Source organism: Cydia strobilella, chromosome 11 (genome assembly GCF_947568885.1).
Source record: "Cydia strobilella chromosome 11, ilCydStro3.1, whole genome shotgun sequence".
Classification (NCBI taxonomy): Eukaryota; Metazoa; Arthropoda; class Insecta; order Lepidoptera; family Tortricidae; genus Cydia; species Cydia strobilella.
Window position 1 is genome coordinate 13,890,422 of NC_086051.1, and position 19,920 is coordinate 13,910,341.

Sequence of the window (19,920 nt, forward strand, 5' to 3'; positions counted from 1 at the left end):
AATTATGGAAAAAAGCAACAGCGGAGTCGTTTCATTGTTCAGTGTTGATTTAGTTCGGCAAAGTGAATGGAGAAAAGTGATTTATTCACAAAGCTTTTTTTTCTTCTTTTCAATCCGATGATGACGGAATAAATTAGTGACAAAATTTTGGTTGACAAGCAATTTTTGCATGCAATGTCTGAAAGCGTCTTTGTTTCACAGAGCTGAGCATTTCAAAACCTGATAGAAGAAGGAGTTGTTAGGTGTTGAATAGTACTGTATTAATGGTGCGATCATCTTTTGGGTACCAAATGTAATTGAGTGTGTTGCTGTATACTTACTCAACGTATACTCTTTACCTATACTTACTCGGGACTTGGGATTAATAAGTAATATGTAGTGATAAATGTAAGTGTAAGGTATGAAGGAGTGTAGGTATAAGATAAAATAACATTAAATCTTATACAAGGAATTTGTCATTAAAATCAGCTAAAATATAATATAATAAAAATTAATTCGCAGGTGTGCAAAATATGTAATTCTGTTAAATAAAATAAAAAAAACTGGAAGTAGTACGGTAGACGTGGTTAATACTTAAATGGAATACTTTTATCTCTTTGCTATGACACCAGTGCCTGCGGTCGTGGCTAGAGAATAAATGTCAGTAATAAATAATTTTAGTCTCCTTGAGAATACGTAAATTTCACGAACTTCTCGAGAATAAAATAACTGTGGTTGCTTTATGCGTATACCTATATAAATTGTAAACGGTGCTACGAATGAGGTACAAAATAGAAGGTAAATCAAAAGCAATTTTATTCTCTGAACGTGCAATGACGTGTTTAGACTGTATCAAAAGTGAATTGATTAATGTGTTATTAAACATATTAATAACGGGTCACTCACGTATTTACCCGTGACCCGTTACCCGTTATTAATATGTTTAATAAACCTTATTGACCGTTTGGATATTCAAATTTATTTTAAATCTTTTTTTTTTTTCATTAAACATTTATTATGTACAAAGTAAGATGTAAAGTAAATATTTATTTGTTATTATATAAATAACATACACAGGTACATACATACATATAATCATGCCTATTTCCAACTACCACCAACTAAACCGACGTCACAAACGGACATGAGGCGTTTTCGCTCGAAGTTTAAAATAGCTATAAAAAAATGCAGCTATTTATGTTAAAACTTATGAGTGTATCTAAAATATTATGTTTTTCGAAACCAATACAAGTGTACCGACAATATTAAAAGGGATTTCAAAATTTGGCATCATGCCTATTCTAGCCTCATTGATATTTCGTCGTCCGAAAAACTCTACGTAAGAAATAAAAACAAAAAAATTATGTTATAGGGTGGCAATTTTTACATTACAATACAGATTGCGGTCCTATAAATGGCTAAATGATAATTCAGCAAATAACCAAAATTGACAAGTTCGCAACCACAAAATGTAATTTTTGTTTATTCTAATTCTATTTTGGTAATTTCAGTCTCGTCGGAAACTGCTTATTTATCTCTCCTCCCCGGGGCTAAGATCCGTGCCATATTTACACGAGGGCTCGAGTTACTCGATTCGTCTCCATTCCACACACAACCATACAGTATGTACGATCTCATAATACTGGCAGGCAATCCAGTGAGGCAGTGACATTATTACCTACATTGAAACATTGTTAGGGTTCCGTAACCAAAGGGTATATACGGGACCCTATTACTAAGACTCCACTGTCCGTCTATCCGTCTGTCCGTCTGTCTGTCACCAGGCTGTATCTCATTAACCGTGATAGCTAGACAGCTGAAATTTTCACAGATGATGTATTTCTGTTGCCGCTATAACAACACATACTAAAAAGTACAGGAACCCTCGGTGGGCGAGTACGACTCGCACTTGTTCGGTTTTTTTTTAATTATTCCATATCTCGTTACGAAAAATAATCGTGAAGGTCACTGTAAGGGGTCTCTTAGGCTATTCTGTCTCCTTGGAAACTGCTCGTTTTAATCCCGCACGGGGCCTAGATCCGTGCAATATTTACACGAGGGCTTGAGTTATATGACACGAATCGACACCACACACAACTATACATACACGTACAGTATGTACAGTCGCCATCAGATATATCGGAGCAGCCAAGGTGCTCACAAATATCTGAACACGCCTCTATTGTCATGGCGATAGGTGCGTGTTCAGATATTGTTGAGTCTCTCGGCCGCTCCGATATATCCCATCTGGAGACCTACAATCAATAAGCTAGTTATTTTTGTATGAGTATTTTTATCCTTTTTACTACTATCTCCAACCCCTCGGTGCCGAGATCCCCACTCTTTTCAAATGAGGGCTCGAATTACTTAATCGACTTAACGCAACACAGAGCATGCATCTTATAAATACGACGTACAAACATAATTACAATTTGTATGTAGCGTATGGAATTACCTATATTTCGGGTATAGTTTTATTTGTGCTTTTATAGCTACGATACGATATAAAAATACACCGTCGTCGTCATATTTAATGCGCTTGAAAGCCTCAACTGCCCGCGTAGCATGGTTCCCCTATCACCAAGTCCGTCACTTTCGCACTCACATACTTGTTAGAACGTGACAGGCATGGTGATAAGCGTGTGATAAGCGTACCGTGCTACGACCCCGGACAATCCCAAAATATCGAGATAATTCGATTAACCCGTTTATGCGAATTGAAAATCACAAGTGTCAGAAATACCATTGAATATCATTGATTAAAAAAATATTATATTTTTTTTTCGTTGAGTGGAGGAAAGGATGGGAGTCCTTTGCCCAGCAGTGGGATACTAAATTAGGCTACTAAAAAAAGATATCATTCAAGAAATCTCATAAAAGTTAATGACGTCAGAAAAAGCAAAGATTTACGTTATGTACATAACCACTTAGATCTACTGTTTAACTGAAGCAGTTTATCAACTATTAATATTATTATAGATATACTACTTTCAGATATACTCATATACCTATCTGTAGGAAGTAATTGTTCAACTGCGTACTGGTTGAAGATCTTTCTGCATGACACAGTATATTATTAGGCCAATCAAATTAGATACGAAAATATCGTTTTGAGGAATGAATTCCCAGCAAGCTGGAAATCATTTTAATCATTTTTTTTTACGCATTTGGTCCTAAATGCGTGTAATCCGAGTTTGCTCGATCCGAGGAGGTGTGCATAAATTATACGAGTCTTGGGGGATTTTTTTCCTTGGATTGCTTATACCTCTCGATGTAGAAGGAAGCCACCATCAATTACAATGGCACTACCAGCAAGGTTTTTTCGTTCTTTGTCAGTTTATACGTTAATGACCGTGTTGTTTAGTTTTTTTTTGTATAAAAATGTTTATTGAGCATAAAACATTTTTATTAAAAAAAAAGGTTCGGATAACACGCAGTTCATTTTACATTATGATAGACACGAGGCACTTTGCGAAAACTAGTTTTGACCGAAAAATCCCAGTTAAAACTAGTTTTCACCAAGGCAAACTAGTTTTGACTAGTGGAACCGCTTTTTCACCAAGGCGTTACAGAAAACTAGTTTTAGCTAGGGAAAACGCGTTTTCACTGGAAACGGGTCTTTGCCGTAACATATACAATTGATATATTAAATTCCGTAATATGCCTACGGTTTTTGTGTTTTATGTATTAGCGTCCAGTTCAGTCCTAAGAAATCTCCAGTCGCCGGCCCTCGAGACATGACCTCAGGTTAATTAACACCGGTCCAGCCTTACCTCGTTTAGCAAAACTACCGTATCTGCATTTAAAAACCCATTCCTACCTATAAACCTTATTCTTAAGCGACAAGTTACAAAATTGAATGCTTTTTATAGTGTGATAATGCTAAGCTACTCAGCAGGTAATGGTACTAGATTTTTATATTTAGTTATAGGTATGCTGAAAGTTCTAGGAAATATCTCGGCTACGGTTCCAGCAATTTTGTACACATAACAAAGCAACAATAGCAATAAGCAACATGAAGTGTTAATAATTAACGGTTTAATGGCGTAATTCATCGTTTGTCCCGATCCGTCAGTTTGACATTTCTATTTGTTAGAAAAACATAAAATTGAACAGAGGTTTAGTCACCCGTTGACCACGAACGCTGTAAAGGGTACGAAACGTCGGGATGTATTATAAATTCAATATACGCGATATAATCCGTTTTCATAGTTTTATTTCATGAGTAACTATCGCGGTAACCGAAGACAATATTATTAACAGAGGTTTGTAAGAGATTGCTAAGTTTTATGAATAAGGGGATAAAACTTATTAAGTAGTAAAACGTGTGAATTATCTGGAAGGTGCTTTTCGCTAAATAATTATTACTACAAACTTTATTAACATTTTTACGTTTTTTTATACAACAAGCGTGCGGTCCGCCTGATGTTAAGCAGCTACCGCAACCTATGGTCGCTTGCAACTCTAGTGGAGTTACCTACACGCGCGTTGCCGACCCTACAAGCTTACAAGGATTCAAATATGAGTACCATACATTACCTATGTAACCCATTATGAAACAGTGTATGTAGAACACACCGACAACAACAGAGTAAAAAGTAGGTAAGTAATCTAGAAGCCAATTAGTAATTTAATCCTACAGTTTCTTTCACGTTAAAGCAATAAACGAATAAGTGAATCTGCAATTCGTTTGTAAACAGCAATTGCGATGATTCTCCGCTCCGAGCCTGACCCAAACGAGCCAGTATAATCAACTCCTAAATAAACAAATGCAATCTGTCTTGCAACGGATAGTATAGGTATAGCTTGAACATTCAGTTTTAAAACTCTCCGTCTCTTTTTGATGGGAAAAGTTTGGGCGGGAGGTACAGTCGAGTTCATAAATATGTATACAGCTTCTATTCTTCACCTTAATCCATTGCAATGATGTGAAGAAATTTATACATATTTATTAATGTATGTATGTGTGTGTGTTGCTTAGCTACGAAAACCTAAATCAAATTCCCTTTCATACAGTCAACAGCAAGTAGCTTTAAAAGCAAAGTCTTTGAAATTAATATCAAAGTTTTTGGAGTGAGTTTACGAACTTATGCAGATGATTTTGATGAACATTATGTTGCTTGCTTATCAACTTCTGCCACATCAACGGGGGTATATTTTAAATATTTACTTAGACAAGTAGTCACGGATTTTTCTTCAGTCATTTAGGCCATTTATGATTCAATATAATTTGGCTGTTCCATAGGCTATGAAATGTCAAACATAAAGTAGATCTTAATGTACACACATTCGAAGTGACTGTACATTTTGATAGTCGCATTTAATGCCCCGGCTTATAATAAAAGCAATGCAGCAAAGACACAAACCAAACTATCTCATCCCAGCGGAGATAGCACGGGAAATTGGGGCAGATCCAAATTTAATAAGCCGTCGACCTGCCAAGGAGAGCAAATTTCATTAAAAAATTTATTCCGCTTTTCTCGGCTTCCGTTTGCGTTGGCCCACCCAAACTCTCCGGGTTTAAGGACTTACGTCACGTTTATTTTGATGGTCTTAATTATTATAGCTCTCCGTTTGCTTTGATTTGCGTTTCATTTTTGTTACCAAGTGACAATATCAGGTAAGCCAACATTGCCATAAAGTAGTACGATTCCAATACGCCTCCAGGTTAACGGTGCATTGCATTTTAGGAAAATGTATTAAGTAGGTACCTAAACTGAAAAATAATTCTATGACAGTAGAGGGGTAGTGTTATTAGGCCTAGCCATACCTTGTTAGTATTACCTACTTGGTTAAGTAAATGTGACATAGCTCCTAGCTCTAAGTTATTGGTTTGCATGGTAGGTTTTAATTAATTGTACTGTCTAACATTAGTATTTAAGTTTTTTGTTACTAACACTGCTAAGGGCCATGCCTGAAAATAAATGATTATTTAATTTTTTAATTGAAAGGTACCACATTGTCGCTTACCATAAGGACGAAATTGGATTGTATCTTTATACGAATAACCTGTCAGAGCGTCCTTATTGCAGACGACAATGTAGTGCCTTTTGATTGAAAACGACACAAATGAGGATGCATAGCTATAAAATTTATTGGCAAAACATGAATGTGTAAATACTACTTGCACCTTTAAAATTAAATTTAAATGATATAAAAGACATTTTTAATTAATAACGATAGTTACTGACGATGCTCTTGCCACACTAATCGACTCCCGCAGTAAGCTCAATAGTTTGCGTTGCAACTTCCCTACCTTAGGTACTTAGTTCCTGCACTGAGATGACGACGTAATAAAACATAGTCCAGAAAAAAAAAATTAAGTGACTTTTGTCCGTGACTTCGTCTGCGTGGAGTTAGTAAATTGGGTAGCTTATTTTTTATCCAATCTGCTTTTTATCGATTTCCCATACAAACTTCCACCCCCCTTTTCACCCCCTTAAAGGATGATTTCTCGGATAAAAACTACGCTATGTCCTTCCCCGGAACTCAAACTAACTCTATACCAAATTTCAACTAAATCGGTTCTGCGGTTTAAGCGTGAAGAGGTAACAGACAGACCTCTTCACGCTTACTTTCCGCAATTATAATATTATACGAGTATATAGTATGGATTATTATACAGAAGAATCACCTTACCGTAAATCAAACCCTCGTAGACTGGGTCACTAACAACTACTAAAACGGGTTAAAGCGATAGAGATAGGTGCTTAAATTATTCTAGCGGATACAGGGTAGACTTCACCCATAATGACTAAAGTATATACTCTTAACATGCTTAAAAGTCGAGCACAGCTTATAATTCACCGTCAAAATGGAATAAATTGACTTGACTTGGCGCAAGAGTGACGTTTCATTACTTTCAATAGAAAATGTAAGGCGTGTTTATTTCTTTTGAGAAGTTAATGTAAGCGGATATGAAGGGCGCTTCACACGAAGGTTTGTGAATGACGGGAAAAGGGGGAAATTTTGAGTTGTTCTTTGGGTAAGTTTACCAAATATTTGGAGTGGATGGGGAGAAGTGTGCTATGAAGAGACCGAATGTAGGACGACCGGGTGGGAAATTTGATACTTGTCCATAGAATAATGAGGAGGATTAAATGGTATTACCATTCAGGAACCAACATTAAGCAAAAACCATGAGTTAGAGGGCGACTTTCGGCTGGCGTGGCGTCGTTAGTTTCCAAATAGTTTAAACCACGATTGAATGAATTATTTAAAGCATTCGCAGTATAGCACATATACACTACCTACATTGTATTTAGAACGAAAATAAGCGCGTATAAAATTTGCAAAAATATATAAATTTAATAAGTAATTAAATAATTACTTTGTTCAATTGAAGGTACACGGAAAGAACATGTCTAGTCACTTTAGTAACATTTTGAGTAATCGCGGTTTTAAAATTTGGAACCATGTCAAAATGTAATGTAATTCCGTGAACAGGTATTTTTTAACTTAAAAAAAAGTTGTGTTACATATATTATGCAGTGGTAGCAAAAGATATTTTAACTAATAGTTCATTAAGAGCTCTACATTTTGAAATTAAAATCTCATTTTCCGAAAAAAGTGACTATACATGTTCTTTCCATGTACCCTTCAATTTGGTTATAATATAATATAACTAGAGACCCGTTGCGGCGTCAACACGCCGCTAGAGTATGGTTCTAAAAGTTAGGTTGCCTGTCCACTGGAGCGGAGCGGTAAGCGGGAAAAAAATCCAGCAATAGAATTTCATTAAAATTTCAGAGCGGAGATTTTTCATCGCTCCGCCACCTCGCTCCGCTCCTGTGGACAGGCAGCCTAAGACTGAACGCTTAATGAAATCAGGAAATGTGACGTCTTCAGATGAATCACTGGCTGTCACTATCTATTTGATGCTGACTATACCCATATCTTATACATAATTATCAATACTAATATTATAAATGCGAAAGTCTGTCTGTCTGTCTGTCTGTGTGTTAACTCTTCACGCTTAAACCGCTAAACCGATTTAGTTGAAATTTGGTATACAGATAGTTTGAGTCCCGGGGAAGGACATAGGATACATTTTATCCCAGAAGTCACCCCTCAAGGGGGTGAAAAGGGGGGTGGAAATTTGTATGGGGAATCAATAACCGCTCAACCGATTTAGATGAAACTTGATATGGGGATGGTTTGAGCTGTGGGAAATGATATAAAATAACTTTTATCCCCGAAATCATCCCATAAGGGTGTAAAAAATGGGGTGGAAATGTATAGTGTGGACCAATTTGGGGGGAAAAAAGGATGGATTAAAAAGCAGATTTGTTTAAGAATTAAGATACCCAAATTACTAATTCCGCGCAGACGAAGTCGCGGGCAAAAGCTAGTTTCTTATAAAATGGCCACACGTTTGTATAATTTTAGCGTATTATATTTCGGTAGCGTAGCACCTACCAGCATGTTTTGTGATCGTTAGTTTTGATGCAAAAAAGACATAATTATTGTCTATCTTTTCGCATCTTTCTAAACTAAAAATCATGATACGCGATCGCGACATGATACGGTAAATCAAGATTTCGTGGATAGGATGCCTTCTTGTCATTTGGCTCTCATGCAAATTTCATAGGGCTAGAGTATAATTTATATTTAATTCTCTTTTTCCTATTATTCATGAGACTGAAGTTTACAAACATTTTACAAACATTCCGTGACATTCCGTGTCTGGGCTATACCGCGAAAATCGAAGTTCAAATTGCGGGCATCTTTCTCTGTCACTCTAATTACGCCTTCATTGGAGTAAAAGAGATAGATCCCCGCAATTTGCGAATTTCGGTTTTCGCGGTAGATCCTCTGACCTAATAATAGACTTAGTATATACACGTAGTTATAGACATGAAACCGAGCGACCAGGGGTAAGAGAAAGACATATTCATGAGAAAGACATATTCATGAGAAAGACAGTTTCATGTATGGCAGCATAATCCTTTTTAGGGTTCCGTACCCAAAAGGTAATAACGGGACCCTATTACTAAGACTCCGCTGTCCGTCTGTCTGTCACCAGGCTGTATCTCACGAACCGTGGTAGCTAGAAGGGCGAGTCCGACTCGCACTTGGCCGGTTTTTTCTCTTTCACTCTTATAAATTTCGGTATTTCGCCATCGCCTCCATTTCATTCGGCATTTTTTCATGGTCGGGTTATGCCATCATAGCAAACCCGACCATGAAAAAATGCCCGGTCGGTGATAAAGATAAAGCATGGCACTATTTTCTCTTTCCTCTTATAGGAATCGCAATAAGACTATCTTTCTCTATCAAAGAGTGTCAGGCCCTTGAACCTAATCTAGTTTTTTTTTTTATTTACTTTTTTGAAAGTCTGTACAACGACTGGACCGCGACCTTGGTACCGTCAAAATATCTCTTTCTCGCTCTCGGCGTACGGCAGCCCACCTTAAGCGCCTAACACACTACCGCACCGCACTGGTCATTGTGCGATGCACCTATAAGTAAGAGCGAGAAAGAGATATTGCTTTCTCGCTCTTACTTATGGGTGCGTCACACAATGACCTTGGTGCGGTGCGGTAATGTGTTAGCCGCTTTATAGCCGTATTAAACAGACTATTAAAAGAGACTACCACACCTCACCGCGACCTTGGTGCGATGCGGCGCACGTATCGATAGTGCGCAAGGTGGTCACCGTACATACGTTAAGGACGCAGCTATAAGTTAGAGCGAGAAAGAAATATTATAGCCGTATTTAACAGACTATCGTAAAAGCCGTTAGAGACTACCACACCTCACCGCAGCCTTGGTGCGGTGCGGCGCACGTATCGATAGTGTGCAAGGTTGTCACTGTACATACGTTAAGGACGCAGCTATAAGTTAGAGCGAGAAAGAGATATTTTGACCGTACCAATACGGCTTTTCGAGATATTCTCTTTCTTGCTCTCACTTATGGGTGTGGCGCACCAAGATCGCGGTGCGGTGCGGTAGTCTGTTACGGCTTTTACACACGATCGCACATACGCCGCACTGCACCAAGGGCGCGGACCGATGCGGAAAATGGGGTTGGCCGGTCGAAATAATTAACAGAGGGCGCCAGCATAGCTTGCCCTGTCAATTATGGAAGGTACAGGTAACGAAATTAATCTTCGTGTATCAAAAAGTGACCGTAAAAAACAGTAAATAGGCGGCGCCACCATACACTGAAGTACCTAGACCATACACCTAGTATTTTATATAGATGTGCACCCGTGCGACCGTGAGGGACAGAACATACGCAATGCGACACAATTAAAAACACGTTTTAACATTCCTGACAACATACCAGAAACAACCTACGTATTTTGGTCGGGTTATTTGCTGCCCCTCCCCCATTTCATCTCTACATTATTATACCTCTATGGTTCATGTCATAGAGTTTCCTATATATTACAATACTCTTTGGTCTCAGAGTCTACCTAGCGCCACCGGAGAGATTTGGAACTATTATTTACAGCTGAAAGCTGGTCACTATGGATGGTATAGAAAGGATCGCAATATCTTATGGCAGAATTGTTGCAAAAGTGACCGCTTTCAGCTTTAAATAATAGTTCCTAATCTCTCCGGTGGCGCTAGTTAGGCTCTGGGACATGAGTATAACATGAACCATATAAGGCAACAAATAACCCGACCAAATTACGTAGGTTGTTTTTGGTAGTATTTCGGTGTATGGTGGCGCCGCCTAATTACTGTTTTTTGATGGACACTTTTCATATATAGAGATTTGGCTCCTTTATATAGTCTCCATGCTGGTCACTTTTGCAACAATTCTGCCATAAGAGATTGCGATCCTTTCTATACCATCCATACTGTCAATCCCTAGAATTGTGTCAAATTTTTGTCTTTTTAATGCCCTGGATGCCAGCCCTTTAAGCCAAATCTTATAGAAAAAGAGGCAAGCTATGATGGCTCCATCTCTGCAAACCTTTGACAGTTGCCAACCCCATTGGCTGACCGTTTACCTTAAAGATCCGACATCATTTAACATCCTCATAAGAACAAACCTCGCCGTACGTGCTTTTTGAAGTAAATATAGATGCTTTTCCCCACCGATTTGTATGGTTTATGGTGGCCTGGTGGGCTACAAATTCTGTCCCTCATGGGCGCACGCGGTACGCTACTTCTATAGGATCCTACCTTCTATGTGCCAAAGCAACAATAAAATAAACATGTGTCATTTTGATGAGTACGATGTGGATTAGAACGTAGTGATTATATGCTCTTTGATGTGGATGACACATGTCTGACATGTTGTCAAACACAATAATAAAATTTTATGGTGTTTTAATATAATTTTTAGTGTGGTGTATGCATGTTACAGTCTCAAAACAAATATTTGAATGGATTGGATACCTTACATACATTGGATATAGGTTTGAGTTCAATTCAATCTCAAGTCAGAACAAAGGTCACGTGGTACATTTTTTCAAATTAACTTTTTAGTACTTTTTCGGGAAAAAATCAAAAAACTAAGAGCTTATTGCAAATCTGTAGTATGAGACGAATCTAATGACATATAATTTATTAAAATCGAACCATAACTGTAGATCTGATGGGATGAACAAAAATCGGCCTCGCGTAATATATATATATAGATATTCTTATTGACGAGTTATTTAAAGCTACGTTCGACATATGGATTTTTTATAAGTAAAATGCCCTTTTAAACTTGAACAACTTAAGGCAGTTTCGAAGAGATTGTAAGCATCGTACTTTAATACTTAGTGTCGACTTTCACGACTTTGGTGCTTACACTCTGACAACAGTTTAATGTCCGTTTAAGTATTAGAGGCTGTGAGGTATTGACTGTATTGTAACGTTGGGAATTCTTTATGCTTTATCGAATAGAATAGAAATAATTTATTCGTAAGCACAAACAGAAGAGAAAATTATAGGAAACAGAAAAGGTAGGAAGGAGAAAGTGCCCCGAAATGGTCTCATCTCAGCATGATGCTGGCGACTTCCAGCGCTGATCTTCCGATGAGACCATCCGGTGAATCAATCTAGACATTCTAAACAATCACGACAGGTAATAAAAATATTCCACAAAAAATAAAAAAACAGCTGCATGTCTAAGGATATATGTATGTATTTGATAATATTATAAACTTATATAGTGTTTGGATATGTAACCCCACATATCAATTCTGTAACACACACAAAAAAACAAAAGTTGATCTTTGGTTGTTGAAGTTAGAACCTAATTTCTTGTTGTGACTTATTTTCGGCCGAAACCGCATGCGTAAATAATATGCTACATATTATTGGCCTGTAACATAATTGAGAGCATGTGTTTCTGACTATGTTTAACTTTCGGAAAGAGAAAAAGATAGGTAATTAGAACCTTTAGGTTCTAATTATCTTTAATTTAGGGTTCCGTACCCAAAGGGTAAAAACGGGACCCTATTACTAAGACTCCACTGTCCGTCTGACTGTCACTGTCACCGTCACTATCACCGTGATAGCTAGACAGTTGAAATTGTCACAGATGATGTATTTCTGTTGCCGCTATAACAACAAATACTAAAAAGTACGGAACCCTCGGTGGGCGAGTCAAACTCGCACTTTTTTAATTTGCAAGTTACAGTATCTACAAAAAATCTGAAATATTTATTAACCCAGAGAATTATGGCGTTATTCGTAAACACACTACACATGGAGACTAGATAAAGGAGCCAAATCTCTATATATGAAAAGTGTCCTTAAAAAAACAGTAATTAGGCGGCGCCACCATACACCGAAATACTACCAAAAACAACCTACGTAATTTGGTCAGGTTATTTGTTGCCTTATATATTATTAAGAAAGGGATAAAACATAAATTAACTAATTGAAGGCTGTAGACGTATTTACAGTTAGATTCTGCAATGGCTTAGCTATGTCAGACCTGAGATCTCAACGGTATCAATGGATTACCTGGCTGCCGGGCCGTTATCTTAACTCTCGCTACGGTTCAAATCATTCAATCCAATTCACTAATTAGTGACTAATTCTGCATTCTGCATATAGTTCTACATACATCTATCCTTTTGCAAATTACTTTCTACTAAGAGGGACACATAAATTCAATCAAAATTCAACTCAACTATGTAGCATATTCTTATTTAAGGTTTTTTTGTCCTACACTATTGTTTATTGGGGACAAGCATAGGTAGATATGTACCTACCATTGATTCACAATTCATATTATAAGTATTAAGTGGCATAGAATAATACAATACCCACTCCATGCATAAACAAATACCGTGTTTATTTTATTCGCGTGATTCTCTTATATGAAATTACAAACAAAGGACAGGTTCCACAATCTTTCGTCATATTTTACTTTCATGCATATTATTTAAACAGCCGCTGGTTTCCCCGATGGTTGCAAAGCTTTTAGCACGAGATCTTGCTACAGAAGTCTTGTAACTAGGGAATAAATTAAATTATTATGTTTTTTTTTATTTGTTTTTTTTAAGTAGTCACACTACTATATATAAATTATAAACTGAAATATATATCATACACTAAAGAAAAAGTGGCCAAGTCCACCGGTGGCCGAGGCCACATCAAACCCACGTCTTCAGCTTACGCGGCTAACGTCCTGACCACTAGACCACCCGGCCACGGCGTTACCCGTACTACCCGTCCCAAATTATCTGGTGTATGCTATCTTTTTTGAAAGGCTAGGCGCCTTTGACCAACTCTAAGGGCGAGCAGTGTGTGCAGCGGAGTCCAGGTTACTTACAGAAGTGTTGTAGTTATCGGAGTCCAGAGTACGGGGGTAAGCAATAAGTGTATGCACTTTTGTTTCAGGCGATGCCGCTTAGCACGTTTGTACCTTAGGTAAAAAAAAGCTGATTTGGCCCGGTAGCCACGAGATCGTACCGTGCTAACTCCCCAAAAGATGCGTGTACGTCACAAGTTCACAACAACAGCTGTTGTCCTTAGCGAGTCATTGTTTATGAGCCTCTACGGCCTGTATACATCACTTATACCTGTAATATGTGGGGTTTATAACCGCCTTCGGCTCTCAGCCTAGATGCGTGTACGTCACAAGTTCACAACAACAGCTTTTGTAAGCCTTCGCGAGTCATTGTTCGCAAGACTCTACACCCTGTATAAATCACTTTTATTTCACGCCTCTACCAGCACTCGGTGAAAAATGTGCGGCGCGAGAAAAACTAACTTTTATCAGGGTAAATGTAATTGGTAACATTTCTCAAATCCTTAGTTGAAAGGTATATTTAGGTGCATAAAAAGTTAGAAATGTAGGACATTTATAAATAATATGCAGAAATATAGGTTGGCCTAAGCCAACTCGAAATTATTTTTAGGTGGGTTGAAAAAAAATACACTTCTTGGCAATTTTCTGCGAGTGAGCAGCCTCATAGGCTTTTTAATATATCAACGGTCAGCTGCAGCTATATGAAAATATTATTTTCTACACTTTAGATGATATCTACGCTGAGATACACACGGAAGTTATTAAATAACTAAAACATTTTCCAGTGCCATCCCTAGCACTCACTAGCATTCATACCGTATTTTTAAATTCAGATTTCCTTTGATACTTTATTTTAACATTATTTCACATTGCTCCGTCTACATAAACTTCCACGTGATAGAAACCACATCACAAATACACTTAAATAATACGTAAATACTGTAAAGATACAAATATGGTTTTAAAAAGGTAAAACCATATTATGTTTTATACCTCCTACATTTACTGAAGTGATTCTGGGATAGCGAAACAGATGGCGCTGCCATCCCATATTTGAATAAAAAATATTTGATTTGTTTCCTAGTTATGATGTTTAATCTTAGACAAAATCGTGCTTAGAATTTGTCAGCTACGTAATGTAAAAAATCCTCCCGGTTCGTTGCGTGACCTGTTTTAATAGTTACTTTACATACTACGATTATTCTGAAATTCTGAGTACATTTTTTTTATCTGTGTGATGAATGTATGAGTTTCACAGTGACAGTTTTTAGGACAAGATTGGATTGTGTAGTGAGATGAGAATGATTGATGCGTTTAGGTCCAAACTTTCATGTATCTCGTGCCTATATTACCTTTATAGTTACTTGTACGTAGTATTTATTGTAAAGTCTTCTTTGCATTAGGTAGATATTTACTTTACTGCTCAATAATCACACAATGTAGTAAAAAATATTTTAAAAAATGAAAATATTTTATTTCATTAATAAAATGTTACATTACAAGGTAGTAGGTTGGGACTTCCTCTTAAGTATATTATACCTGTATCAGGAAGCCCCGCTCCTCCGTAGCAACAAGTAATTTTTAGTTTAACAAAAGCAGAAAGAAAACTTAAGCTAATACAATTTTATCTACATTAAATGTGTATATATATGTGTGTGTGTGTGTGTGTGTGTGTGTGTGTGTGTGTGTGTGTGTGTGTGTGTGTGTGTGTGGAGAGTGAGTGAGTGTGTATGTGTGTGTGTAGGTGTATAAGATCGTGTGAGTTCAGGTGGTGAGGTGATGTACTAATCGGCACTTCTTATATATAGGTACTGTAAAGCATAGAACTATGTATCGTACTTTTCTTACACGATAGGTATTTTCTTATACAATAGGTACTGTAAAATGTAAAATGTCATATTTTCTTACTTATTATATTAAAACTGATAAGTAGGTACTTTAGAGTTTGAGTTAATATCAACTTAATTTAATATATCAGAGCCTCTGTCTCCTCGTAGTTAAGTATTTTAAGCCACTCGGTTAATATTTTTTTACATTTATATAGTTGTAAATTGTATATATTTAGTATTTTGTTTATTTTATTGTACACATATGCAGATTGCGCTCCAAATTGTCTCTTAGCAAATACAGATTTTGTAGTTGATATGGGGGCAACATTATGTTTTCTTCTACGATTTAGCAGCTGTGGGTTAAATGGTAATGTTTTATGTAGTCTCGTTGTTAGACTCAGTACATACAGCTTCCTCATTGTTAGTAAGTCACTTAGGTGGTAGAGGTCTTTCGTTGGGAATCTGTATGGCTTAGAGTAATGCAGAGATTTAATTGACCTCTACTTACTATGAATACATTTTACGATAGTAGGAATAGAAAAGTCATAATCGCAAAAGCTATAACATAATGATAACCAATTGCTGTAAAAATAAGGAAGTCGTTAGATCCGTTTAGAAAAAAATATAGATTTAGGTCTTATGTTACTTGTAGGTCGTTAGGTCGTCGACAAATATATTTTCACTTATCTACAACATAGGATTTAATGATAAGGTAACCTAATACATAATTAGCAGGATTAGTACATATATATATTGGATATTTTTAATTGAGTTCATGTCACATATATACATGAACTAAATTAAACTTTTTTGGCACTTTGGTCACACCTACGTTTGCCCTTGACTTTAAGTCGTCCTTTACGTCAAACCTTTTCAATTCAAAGCTCCATTGGAACCCAAATAGAGAGCTGACCACATATTTAATTATACGAGCGGGTCTACCGCGATTTAATTTCATTGTTTTTACCTTCGTATAATTAAATATGTGTTCAGAACGCGAGAGTTTAAAGTGTTATAGAGAGCTGACCATTGGTAAATGTTAATTAGGACGGTGCTATCAGGCTAGAAGGTCTTATAAACACATGTTCCGCGATAACGAACCTATTACCGCGTCCATTATTATGCTTTCCCAAAACAAGCACGGACACGGGTCAAACTACCGCAGTAGACAGGCAATATGTAGGTATTGACATGAACGAATTCGGGTCGCAATATTGCCCCACCAGGCATTATAGTCATTATAAAAGCCATTTTCAATTATTTAGCGTATTGTATTGTAATTTTGGCGATTTTCCGCAACTCGACGACTGGCGCCTATTTTGCGTGACAGGGGGTTAATCCTGCCAGCCCAGAGGAATTTTATCAAACCTTTGATGTTGAGTAGGGCCACGGGGAGGTCTCTCGTGGATCCGAGATGTTTTGCCCTGTATGGGGCCACTCCGCTGCATTTCGTTCGCTACGGTGCAAATGCATTGTCATCTTAGGTCACCTGAGCCTTTTGAAAAAATAGGAATCAAACAATTTATTTTTGTAGCTCAGGTGAAATCAGCTTTTCCTCTACTTCGGAAAGAAAACGTAGTAACATTTTCAAACATTTTATAACATTATGTCCATATGTTTTAGCTCGCTGGGTCACAATATATGCAGGCACGTATGACTGTACTAGTACGAGGCAACAAACCGCCACAACAGATGGCCGCATGAATAAAACAGTGGAGGGAGCTCTGAATATTTTAGCTGAGGCCGTTTGTGGGATGCGGCGGGTAATTGAAAACTACATTGCTCATACATCGCTGGACCATGGCACAGTGGCCCCGTAGTAGGCCATAACTTTAGGAAACCCATAGTGACTTAGGTAAAGATTATCCATGACCTATGACTACAAAAAATAAATAATATATAAAAAAATGTTATAAACTTATTTATTTATTATGACGCTCTTTTTCTAAGATGGATCAAGTCTCCCACCTGGACAAGACAAGTCTCCCGGTCTCCCCCACATACGACCTTATACGTAAATTACAAGGATTCAAGTAGTTACACACGAATGTGGCTACAGTTTTTTTAAACTTACCATCTAGGCTAGCTCAAAATACTTGCCTTGGGTTCGATAAATGCAAATATATTTATAACATGCATATATGAATTATTTTGTACGCAGATTTACGCATATAATAAATATATTTTCAAACTGAGCTGGTGAAATAGAGCTCGGATAAATAAACAGTATACGCAATTCCACTGCGATTGAAAGCAACCTTTACTTTCATAAAACGGTGTTTTACCTACTACAACATTATCTAAATATTCATTTGAAGGAAATTTTAAAGCGTAAGAAGGCCGTGGATGTGTACCCGTTGAGTTCATTTATTTTATGCCGGCGTAAACTACCATGCTATTAAGCTAGAATTATTCAATGCTGAAAAAGTATTCCACCAACACAGGGAACCCGATTAGAACTGACAATGTGAAGTCAATTTGATCTCATTTTAATATCAGACGATCTCGCTCTTACATAGGCAATGTATTGTCGATTTACGAACATATACATGACATACACACATATACATGCATACATACATACATATACATGACATAGTCTGCCGAAATAAAATGTTTACTACATGATTTCGTTTTTGTGGCCACGTACTTTTTGTGGTCATGTACCTAAAATTGATCAGAATTCCTAATTTAGCTTTAGAAACTTTAACCCAAATAATCAAATTTGGCATTTTGTCTGTCAGATCAATGTCTAGAGTTAGACCAAGAAAAGTGCAACGCTTTCGATAGCATACGCAGTGCGAGTGTTTTTTATATGTCATAATTTTATAGAAGTTTAACATAACACTTGCACTGCGTGTGCTATCGAAATCGTTGCAGGTTTTTCTTGGTCTAACTCTACGTTGTTTTTGGTTCATAAATAGGTACTTATATTAAACTACATCTTCGGCAGTTTTAACAAGTACGTCCAAAAGTACCTACTTCATATAACTGCCTGTAAAGTACCATCTCTCTGCCGTTTTGCGAACGCCGAGCTCAAGATGTTCTCAAACAGATAGATGCCATTTGTAAAGGTCCCCCGCACATAGGGGACTATATGTCACGAAGAACCTTGTCATTCCACGCGACATGCTGGTGCACTTTGTTTTATTTCACAGGAAACCCGACTGGCCGAGACGTTGACGTCTTTTGTCTCAAGGCGAACTGTATTGGTATGAGAAAATAAAATACTTGTCTTCTGGTCTATATATTTATGAATTTACCTCTGCAATATGTAAAAGGGCCGGTAAAAGAGTCATCTTATTTAAATTTGTAAACTACACTCTTTTAGTTAATTTGTAATTTTTCATTAATTTTGTACGGCGGTATAGTAACGGAATGGAAGGAATGAAAAAAAATATGAAAAGTTTTGGGGCAGCTTTTATTTTAATTGTAGATAGTTTTAGTTCTATATTCATTTTATAACACTTAAATAATAAATGTAATTAATATATGTTTTATATGTATAATTATTTATATATATCGTCGTCTATAGTACAGAGCGAGCTAGTCTACTCGAGCGTTATTGAGCACTGCATGTGGGACTGGGTCGATTTGAGTAAAATTGTCCAAAATTTATAATTATTTATTTATTAATTTGGAAGCCAGGATGTGTGCTAAATATATGTTTTGTTTGTTTGGGCCCCGGTAAACAAAGTTTATTCTATAAACCTGTTACAAAATTGACCCAGTACGATAAAAACGGAAAATTCCTTTTAGTCACTTTCCGATTACCTCTTAAGATCAAATCGAGCCCTGGCGCAACGGAACCTCTCCTTAATTACTATTGGCTTAATCATTGTTGGCGCTCCGATAGCCTCTGGCACAGCCAATTATTTAAATTAGCCCTTAGCTGTTTGAGCAAAAGCCACAAACCCAAAGGGTACCTAAGGCACCGGAAACGTATCTTTTTACTTATTTACAGAAGTACTTAGCCATATGATGAGCAGTTGGTACGTCACTGGAACTGCTCAAATAGACCCCCTATTAGTACATTTTAACTCCTTTTCAAAGCACCTAATGAAGTATAATAATAGACTTAATGTGAAAGACTAATTGCGGTTCGCGGGTGTGTTAACTAAGAAATATTACGGCAGAGACTCTAGTTTATGTAAAAGGGTCAGATTAGAAACAGTCACAAAGTACCCTTAATTACTCTCATTTAAATAAATGAGAAAAAAGTGTGTTTTAAGCACGGCAGTACACATAATGTGAACTAATAGTTTGGTGTTTTCAGTAAGTACCTATATGCTGGATCCTTATAATACTTACATAAAAAAGCTACCTTTAAGATTGTTTCCACCGCGACTGACTGTTTGCCAGCTTTTTATGAACGTAACCTCAAAAGACAATTCTATCAAT

At 37.0% G+C, this 19,920-nt stretch overlaps 1 protein-coding gene across 1 annotated transcript in view; it reads right to left on the minus strand.

The window, feature by feature from the left end:
* Positions 1-843: 843 nt before the first annotated feature.
* LOC134745644 (protein JTB) overlaps positions 844-19,920 on the minus strand; it is a 112,648-nt gene continuing 93,571 nt past the window's right edge. The window contains exon 5 of the mRNA XM_063679765.1: positions 844-853. The gene's annotated coding sequence lies outside the window, so the exon portion shown is untranslated. The remainder of the gene's footprint in view (positions 854-19,920) is intronic.